At 43.5% G+C, this 10,137-nt stretch overlaps 1 pseudogene; it reads left to right on the plus strand.

Annotated features, from left to right (window-relative positions):
* Positions 1 to 1,382: 1,382 nt before the first annotated feature.
* LOC136500241 (wall-associated receptor kinase 5-like) lies at positions 1,383 to 5,389 on the plus strand (annotated as a pseudogene).
* The last annotated feature ends 4,748 nt before the right edge of the window (positions 5,390 to 10,137 follow it).

A 10,137-nucleotide genomic window follows, 5' to 3' on the forward strand; every position in this document is an offset into this window, starting at 1 on the left:
GCTGGTAAACCTTCTCAAGATCAGACATGCCTTAACCGTGTACTATGCACGATCGAGATCGAAGCAGAACAGCTGATGAAACGTAATCCGTCGTTTAAAATAAGGGTCAATCGTAATGTGGTAAAATAAACGAGGGACTAAAATGATGTGAGGCCGATCTAGTTCGATTATGATCGGGCAGGTTGATGTTGCTGAAAAAACTAATGACAGTAAGAACATCAGCAAGATCGGTAACTTAATGAATCTACCCGAAGGATGCCACCCTTAGGTAGAGCCGATAACTTGACCTTAATCTAATTCGAGCAGTGGAGGTCGAACTTAACCGATGCAGCCGTACTTGAACTAAACAAGAATCGATAACTAGCTTATATTAGAGCTCGCAGTGGAGGTCGAACTTAACCGATACAGCTGTACAAACCAAAGTATAAGCCATGACGATACCTACAGACAAGCCGGAGGTCGGTCGGACCGATGCAGCCCTACTTATTGAAGAACTCGCTGAGATTTACACTACTCCTACTCCTAAGGGTTGGCACGAAGCCAAAAAAAAGTAACTTGTATTGATTGATTGGATGTGCTTTACAATAGCTAAGGTCTAGTATTTATACTCGGAACCTAAGCATGAATCCTACTCAATTATGACTCATTGCAATATTTGGTATAAGATAAAATATTCCTAATTTAAGATAACTTGGACCCTAATCTTTCCCTTTTTATAGAGTCTGACATATCTTTCCCAACGCCAACCGTAATTTATTATCGTTATCTGCTGACGTCATCTGAAGAGAGCCGATTCCAGTGCCGCATCTGAATCAGCTGATATCGACCCTTATGCAATCGATTCCTTGATGGCACAATCTTGGAAGTTTTGAGTTCCCTCATTCTTCTTTCTAAATTTTGGTGTAAACAACTATGGCTAGAGGTAGAAGAAGATATTGAGAACAACGCACACACACACTCAGCACAAGCACCAGCATTGGGCGAAGCCCTGTCCTTTGGTTTGTGGCAACTGAACTGAGTATTTCATTGCCCTTTGGATGAAATATATACCTTTTCTAGGTACATAGTTATTGGCCAACTACCTACTCCTGAGTACAAAAGTACACCAACTACCTACTCCTAAGGTATAGGGTACACCAACTATCTACTCCTAAGGTACAGAGTATACCAACTACTCCTAGCAGTACAAAGCTTACCTCAGTCCACTACCAAGTCATGGCTAATGTAATAGCTACCAACTAATATACTAAAGGTGGCCTATTATAATACTGCTACAGCTACAGAAACTGGTCGGCAGAGCTGATCAGTCCCTAACTCCCAACAGGGAGTGGTCGGCCAAGACGACCAGTCTCTCACCAAGGAGAGAATAGGAGCAGCAGATTATGTCTAATAAGGCCAACATCGTCCTGTGCTACAATTTCTACAGCATCCAGATCCACAAGCTCAACGGGTTGGTGTATGCTCTTCCAGCCTCTGTGTACTTCGTTGGCCTGGGTTTCAGACACACGGAGGACATGAGTGCAGTTTACAGCCACTTCCCTGAGTCGCTCCCGGCCACGCTAGGGTGGGTGACCAGTAACTACACGTGCCCCGCTCCGTATAGAAATTTAAACCCTTACGACAGCCCCAGCTCTAGCGAATGCTTCGTCGGCAACCACAGTGTTTGCCTAGGAGGACCTTACAATGTTGCTGATCGTGGGAGTCGGTGCGGCTGCGATGTTGGTTATCAAGGCAACCCTTACTTCCCGGATGGATGCCAAGGTATATCATCTACTCTACTCTACTCTACTTTCTAGCTCGTTCCAAGTTGTAAACTGTTTTGATTTTTCTAGATATATTTTTTTTTCTATACATATATTATACATAGATTATGTTTAGATACATAATGAAAGCTATATATCTAGAAAAACTAAAAAAAAATTATAGTTTAAAACGGAGGGACTACTTAGTATCTATTTATTCATTATTCATGCATCTGCACAGGCTGTTCGATCTGTACTTAATCAGTGACTTTAATTTTGTTCTATCTTAGATATCGACGAATGTACTTCTCCGGACATCTACCCATGTTATGGCTACTGCAAGAATATCCCAGGGGATTTTATTTGCCTCTGCCCTCATGGCTATTATGGAAATGCTTCTGTTCCAAATGGATGCCAAGGTACTATATCTACCAAAAAAATACAAACTAACTAGACTGATGGTCTAACATTGCTTACACCGTCCCAAAATAAATAAGTCAAACCATATTAATTTTATTGGATGTAAGATATATAAAATTCACCAATATTTATATCACACCATATTAATACCGTTAGATTAGATATACTCTGAACTATACTAATCCATATTGTACTTTTTATATTATTGGTATTGTAGAGGTTAGTGTGCTCTCCTATCTATAAAGTTGGTCAAACTTAGACAACTATAGAAGATTTATTTTGGAAGGAGAAAGTATTATGCCACTGCTAGTACACAGATTATTGCTTGGTTATATAATATATATATATATATATATATATATATATATATATATATATATATATATATATATATATATATATATATATATATATATATATATATATATATATATATTACCCTGTAGCGGGCAACAAAATAACTTATTCTATAGCCACTTTGAGTTACGATAATTACTATGTTAATTTACTTGATTATAGTAACTCTGTACTAAGAGGTTTACTATAACGTTATGGTAAATATCCCCATATGTTATAGTAACCCAACTATCGTAAATATGTATTGACATTATCTATATATATAACCAAGCAATAATCTACGTAGTGAATTTTCTGCAACGGATGGTAGCTGCCCACTGGGGTGTGGTACCTACCGTCGATGCTGGATTTTGGACGCGTGTCTTATGAACGCAATCTGACGGTTCGTGCTTGTCAGGGGCGAAGCCCAGTAGTGGCCTCTACATATTTGATGTGAGAGATGATGGTAAAGTAGTACGATGAGAGCAACCGGCCACCGCGCTCGACGCCATTGGGGAGGAGCTGTCGCCGAGATCTCGATGGGGAGCGTCGTTGCCCACCGCTGAAGCTTCTCCGCTGGCACCGCCAGTTGCTTAGCCTTCCCGGCGGCCTCCCGCGGGGGATGGCAGCGCGAGTGTGGGAGACGACAGACGGGGAGACACGTGCGGTGGCTAGGGGCTGGGTGCGGTCGTGAGGGAACGCGGGGCGGAGAGACGAAAGCCGAGAGCGACTGGGGGTGGGGGCGGGGTGCAACCTTGCGGGGACGCGCTCACGCGCTTACGAGAGGCGCTGCGTCTGGGGGCAGGATGCGAGACTAGGGTGAAATTAGTTAGGGTTATAAATGGAGCGGGCCTTCTCCGGGCCTCTGGTAAATACCGGGTCGTGCCGTGCTTGAGTAGCGGCCCAAGCACGGCACGGTGCATCGGGCCGTGCCGGCCTGGGCACGCACAACACCGGGCCGTGCCGTGCTTGGGTCGGGCCAAAAAACCTTGCTTCAGGCCGGGCTACTGGGCTGCGGGCTGCATGCTCATCTTTACTACAAAGCCTGGGCTCGGCGACGGCCAATGGCAATTGGCGATTGCTGATCAGCGATTCAGAATTTCAGTCGCAATGCCCACGGAGGCACGGACGGGAAGAAAGACCGTCGCGACGGATGCGAGCCTGGAGGGAAAGCAGGGGGGTAGACGCGCTGAGGCGCTGCACGTTTCATCTTCCTGGCTTCCTGCGATGGACTCAAGTTAACTGGGCTGGTGCTCTGAGCTGGGCTGTGGGGGGTGCAGCATATTGGGCCAACGGGGGTGCATATAGGGCTGAAATCTGATGGTAATAACTTGTTTTCGATTTTTTGGGGGGTGCATCCGCATCCAAGTGCCACTGCTGGGCTTCGCCCCTGCCGCCCCCCCGAGTGTGTCAGTACCCACAGCTATTGCCGAAACTCCTCTTCCTCGGGCCATGGTGGGTATACGTGTAAATGCGCAGATGGTTATCAGGGTAATCCTTATGTTTACGGTGGATGCCAAGGTACAGTACGTGGTGACTAATGAATCAATCTTTTTTTTTTAATTATATTGTTACACAGCCTGTCTACACAAAACATGTTATTTGGTGCCCCTAATAACAAATCCCCTTGTTTTGCTATAGATATCGACGAGTGCAAGTACCCGGACCAATATGGTTGCTATGGTGTTTGCAAGAATACGCCTGGAAGTTTTATTTGCCAATACAACACTGGCTATACAGGCAATGCTTCCATCCCAAATGGATGCACAGGTATAATAAGATGGAAATCCTGAATACATTTGGTTATAACTTACGACTACTTGCTCTAGAGTTATTACAAGGCTCGCTATATACATACTGGACACTATAACAAGACCTTAAAACATACTCCATCTGCTCTAAATTTCCTAGACATTGACGAGTGCAAGCACAAGGAAGCATACTCGTGCTATGGGACATGCAAAAATTTCCTGGGAATTTTTCACTGTCAATGTCCTGAAGGAAGCTATGGAAATTCTTCTATAAAACAGGGGTGCACTACAATCAAAAATTCCTTCGCAGGTCATAAGTCGTCACTATGTGCAACATATATATTGTCTCACAGACTAAACCTTTCTCGCCTCACTCGCAAAACAAATAAATTCATAGAATGATATATTATTTTACTTTGAAATAATGAATGTGTTTCATTATTGTTTTTCTTAGGTTTAAGCATTGGGCTAGGAGTCGGTGGTGGAACATGTTTTCTGCTTCTAGCCCTTGGTTGACACTACATAATGCGTAAAATCAAGCTTCAACGGGTGAAGAAGAAGAAACAAAGGTTCTTCAAGCAAAATCATGGGCTACTTTTACAACAGTTAATATCACACAATACTAATATTAGTGACAGGATGATAATTACCCTAAGCATTATAGAAAAGGCAACAAATAATTTTGACGGAGCTCACATCATTGGTGGCGGAGGGCATGGTGTCGTGTTTAAGGGAATTCTAGATCTGCAAGTTGTGGCAGTCAAAAAATCAAAGATAGTAGTACAAAGAGAAATCAATGAGTTCATAAATGAAGTTGCAGTCCTTTCTCAAGTAAACCATAGAAATGTGGTGAAGCTCTTAGGATGTTGCCTTGAGACAGAAGTCCCATTGCTAGTTTATGAGTTCATTTCAAATGGAACCCTTTGTCATCACCTTCACATTGATGGCCCCATATCACTACCATGGGATGATCGAATGAGGATAGCAACTGAAGTTGCCAAAGCTCTATCCTATCTGCATTCGGCTGCTTCAATGCCAATATTTCATAGAGGTATTATGTCTGCAAACATACTTCTTGATGATGCTTTAACTACAAAGGTTTCAGACTTTGGAGCTTCTAGATATATACCAATTAATTAATCAGACAAGAGTGACTACGGTAGTTCAAGGAATAATGGGTTATTTGTATCCAATGTATTATTACATAGGCCGGTTAACAGATAAGAGTGATGGTTTCAGTTTTGGTGTTCTTCTTGTAGAATTGCTTACTCGAAAAAATAACCATATGTCTACAGGCCAGTCGCCAATAATGGCCTTGTTTCACATTTTGTCTCACTGCTTGCGGAAGGCAAACTAGTTGACATAATTGATCCTCAAGTTATAGAGGAGGAAGGTGGAGAAATCGAAGAAGTAGCCACACTAGCAGCAATGTGCACAAAATTGAAGAGAGAAGATAGGCCTACAATGAGGGAAGTGGAGATGGCCCTTGAATGCTTGCTAGTTAAGAAGAGGCAAGTTCAATATAATGGAACACATATGAGGAGTAGTGGGGATGAAGTTGCATCTCATTACCTGGCAACCGGTCAAGATTCCAAGGAAGCTAGTAGGCAATATACCATGCAAGAGGAAATTTGGTTATCAGCGAGCTATCCCTGGTGAACTTTTGTTACTATATGTTATGAACACGTGCACTTGATATACTCATTTATAATATGCCACTAAGCGTAGCAAGATAGTGAAAAACTATCACTTCCTTTGTTCTCGTCAAAATTACTATGTTACAGCAATTCCAGCAGGGTCCTGACTTAAGCCCCCATAGCTAAATATAGGTGCCCAAACAAAAAATACAGCTATAGCAAGACCCCTGTTAAAGCACCCAAATTTGGGTGGGCACCCAAATCCCCCTCCGGCACCCATTCTTGGGGGCTCTAGGCCAAGCCCCCAAAAGTGTTTTGGTTGACATCCTCGCGCGGGCTTTCTTCCCGCTCGCGACGAAGCCGCGCGCGCCGCCGCTTCCTCCCCGTAGACGTGCCACCCGCATCCTCCGCCTCCTCGCGCACGGAGCTTCCCCTCCCTCCAGAGGACACAGCGTGTAGGTCGTGAGGCCACTCCTCCGTGCGGCAGCAAGCTCAAACAGGCAGCGACGCAGCTTCCTCCTTTTCACGGCTAGATGCGTGGCAGCAACCTCTAGAGGGCTTGGCGGCGGGTGGATCCGCGGCGCGGCTCCCTCCCTTGGCGAGAGCGTGATGAAGAAGAGGACGGGCGACTCCGGTGGAGCTTTGAGGTGCCGGTGGATCTCCTTGACTCCTTCCCCTGGCGATAGTGTGAGGAAGAAGAGGATAGGAGATGGCTGTGGTGGAGGGCGCCGGCAGATCTCCTTGCCGCGTCGACTCCTGTGGTCAAGACATGCTCAACCGGTATGGCGGATCCCATCGGCGGCTCGGACGAGCGAGGCCTCCTTTTCATCTTTTGCGTTGAGAAGGATGACGAGTGGGTCCCAATTGTCAATGTCTGTTAAAAGGATTTTGGGGCTTTGGTTTGGGGGCTCCTGCTCGAGAAGATTCAAAATAAAGAGCCAACAAAAGTAGGGGTGATCGAGCACCCAAATCAGAAACATGGGTCGTGATTTGGGTGCTGGAGTTGCTCTTAGCACGTCCGGAGTACTCGTTCAAAGCCACAACGCCAGGGCAGAAGCAGGTGCATGCTGGAACCAAATTAAACAAGTAGACAGCGTACATACGGTTCTGACTTCTGAGTAGAAATAATTGAGGCGTGAATGAAGCAAGAGTGATGTTTTTAGGTTTGGTGTTCTCCTTGTCGAACTGCTCATTAGAAAGAAACCATCCCTCTACAACTCCGACAGCGGTGACAGTCTTGTTTCACATTTTGTCTTGCTACTCATAGAAGGTGACTTGGTTGATATACTAGATCCTCAAAGTCATGGAAGAGGGAGATGGTGAAGTCCAAGAAGTAGCTACGCTAGCAGCAACATGCAACGAACCGAATGGGGATGGCCGGCCTACAATGGGAGAAGTGGAGATGGCACTTGAAAACTTGCGAGTTAGGAAGAAGCCTGCTAGTCCACATAATTTGCTATCATTAGGGGTATATGATGGGCACGAAATTGCAACTCATTACATGCCAGTTCGAGGGGCTGGTGATTGGAGTAAGTAGACGGTACAACATGGAGGAGGAAATCTTGCTGTCAGCAAGATATATGCTCGGTGGCTGTTCTTACATGGGCTACGGTGCCGCTGTTTTCTACCTACATAAAAAGATCTTATTTATGCAGTGCCCGGGACCTATCATACCCCCACAGGTCGAGATGTTTTGCTCTATATCCTTGTGAACGGTTATATGGGGACATTATTTCTGATGTATGCCTGGCCAAAGGAAAGAACAAATATCGCTCCTTCCTTTTTCTTGAGGGGGAGGTGAATGCTGTTTTTGTTCTGCTTTAAATGATTCTGTGATGTCAACCTTTTTCTTGTCAAAGAGAACAAATATTTATCCTTCCGTTTTTTTTTCTTGACCGGAAGGGAAGGCTAGGGAAATGCAGTTTTTGTTGTGTCCTGATAAATGATTCTGTCAACCTTTGAATTGCATGTTTGGTTGGCCAAGTTGGTTCCATACAAATTCATATGTACAATGGTGAGAAATAAAAAGATAAAGAGAGTCGGCCTTGCATATTATTCGTGCAGCATGTTAACTGAATCTGGAGAGCTTGCAACCCTTGCTTGTAATCCACGGTTTGCTGGGTACTGCAATTGTTGTTGTCCTTCAAACAATGCAACTGAATCTTGGTACAGCATACACGCGGCCGCCGGGACAGTTTGCCGGTCTCTCCACCAAGCTAGGTCGACGGCGGCGACCAGCACTAGGTGTAGGACTGTAGGAGGCAACCGCGTTGGCCATGACCATGAGTTGGATCGTAGTGATCACAGCACTGCGCCAGAGCATGGCGCACGACCTCCATTCTCCATTGCGGCATTGCCCTACCATGTACCAATAATAGCAGTGTCGTTGAGGTCAAGTCACTGTATCCGGCCAGTGCTAACTTTTGTGGTTTCGGACCTAGCTGAAAACACCATCATTAGCGATACGACTAATCAAGACGAAAATGACTCCCACTGCTATTTTGAACCGAAGGGAGTATGTTCTACCTTGGACTTACTACCGCACCACACAAAAATGTGTTAAATCTTTTTTAACACATATTTCGTAATCTCGTATTGAATATTTTCACTACTAAACGAACTCAAATGAGAAAAGTTTCATCTATAAAGTTTTAAATCTTGTCAAACACTACAACTTTGGTATATGATGTGTCTTCATCGGAGATTATTTGAAAAATTCAAAATTTTGAATCCCAATTAAAACAAATATTTGGTACACTAAACAGCTTCAAATAAAAATTATAAATTGAAAAAATATAGATCTGGTCGTCCGCTACAACATTAATATTAACTGTGTGAACATTCAAGGTCATTTACAAATAATTAAATTTTAAATTTCAAAATCTATAAACTTACAACAAGTATTTCAGACTTCAAACAACTTCAAATAAAAAACTTTGGTATAGACCATATCAACATCCCAGGTTGTTTTAAAATTTTAAATTTCGAAATACGTGAACTTAAAGTAATATTTTGGGACTCTAAATAGATTTAAATAAAAACTTTTGAACAAGGCTACAATTTTGATAAAGAGTTTTTCTTCAGTCGAGTTCATATGTAAAATTTATGAATTATTTTTGGATGCAACTATTTATATAGAGATGGGCATCTTAAGATGCATACCTCTAAAAATGGATTTTAGAGACAGGCGCTCAGAATGCCTGCCTTTCTAATAGCTAGTTTTAGAGATGGGCATCTTAAAATGCCTGTCTTTGAAAATCTATTTGTAGAGACACACAGGGCCAGAGAGGTAACTTGCACGATGTTGTTAGTTGAAGGAGTGTGAATGCACGGTTTTACCATTTACGGAGGAATCCCGGATTCAGCCAATTGTGTTCTAGGTCCTCAACCCTCTCTCTCATGCCCTTTTTGGTAGAAATATTGAGATTCATTTTGAACTTAGCGTCATCCAAAATTACCAATATTAATTAAGGAATTAAAATAACAATTGAACTATTTCCTTTATCCTAATTAGCGAGGGCCGAGGGGCAATGCGGTGTTTTGCCAGGCTCTTTATTTTATTTATCTGAAAATCACTTGAATCTCTTATATTCCAGGAAGGAGGGAGTAGTTGTTAGCTCATAGTATCAAACAGGTCCAAGAACAGCTATAGCAAAGATCAGTAGCCACTATACAGGTGTTAAGCAGCCTGCTTCAGGTGTGGACTCAAGGCAACACCACGAGTAGAACGCGCACCAGCAGCAGGCCTAAGAAGCCCAATATGAAAGTCGCCGGGCCGGAGTGGCTGTAAGTCGCTAAGTGCTTGCACGCACTGAGACTGAGGGGCATGAGCCCGTGTACGAGACCTATGATAGAGAGTAGGCAGAAAGGGAAAAACAACTTTGAATGGATGTATGAAGATATTATTACTCCTAATCATTCATCAGTGGAACTGAATCTCGCTTCCTACGTACTCTTCTTTCCTCCAAGCCTTCTTCTAGCCTACCTCCAGCTATAGTCTCTCACAGCTAGACAGCAATCAATTTTTCGTCTTGGTCATTGGCTTTGAGCTACTACTTTCACTGAATAACCAGTGTATCATATCATGGGCTATTTATAGTGAGGACATGCATGAGTAGTGCTTTCATGCATAGCCAAACAAATCAAAGAGCCATTTGTTTACTTCCATATAGTGAGGACATGAAGAAGGTAGTAGCAAGTGAAAAAGCCGCTGTATGAGCATTTGCTGCTGTCGTCGCGACGACGCTGCTG

The sequence above is a fragment of the Miscanthus floridulus genome, chromosome 13 (assembly GCF_019320115.1).
Source record: "Miscanthus floridulus cultivar M001 chromosome 13, ASM1932011v1, whole genome shotgun sequence".
In the NCBI taxonomy this organism is placed as follows: domain Eukaryota; kingdom Viridiplantae; phylum Streptophyta; class Magnoliopsida; order Poales; family Poaceae; genus Miscanthus; species Miscanthus floridulus.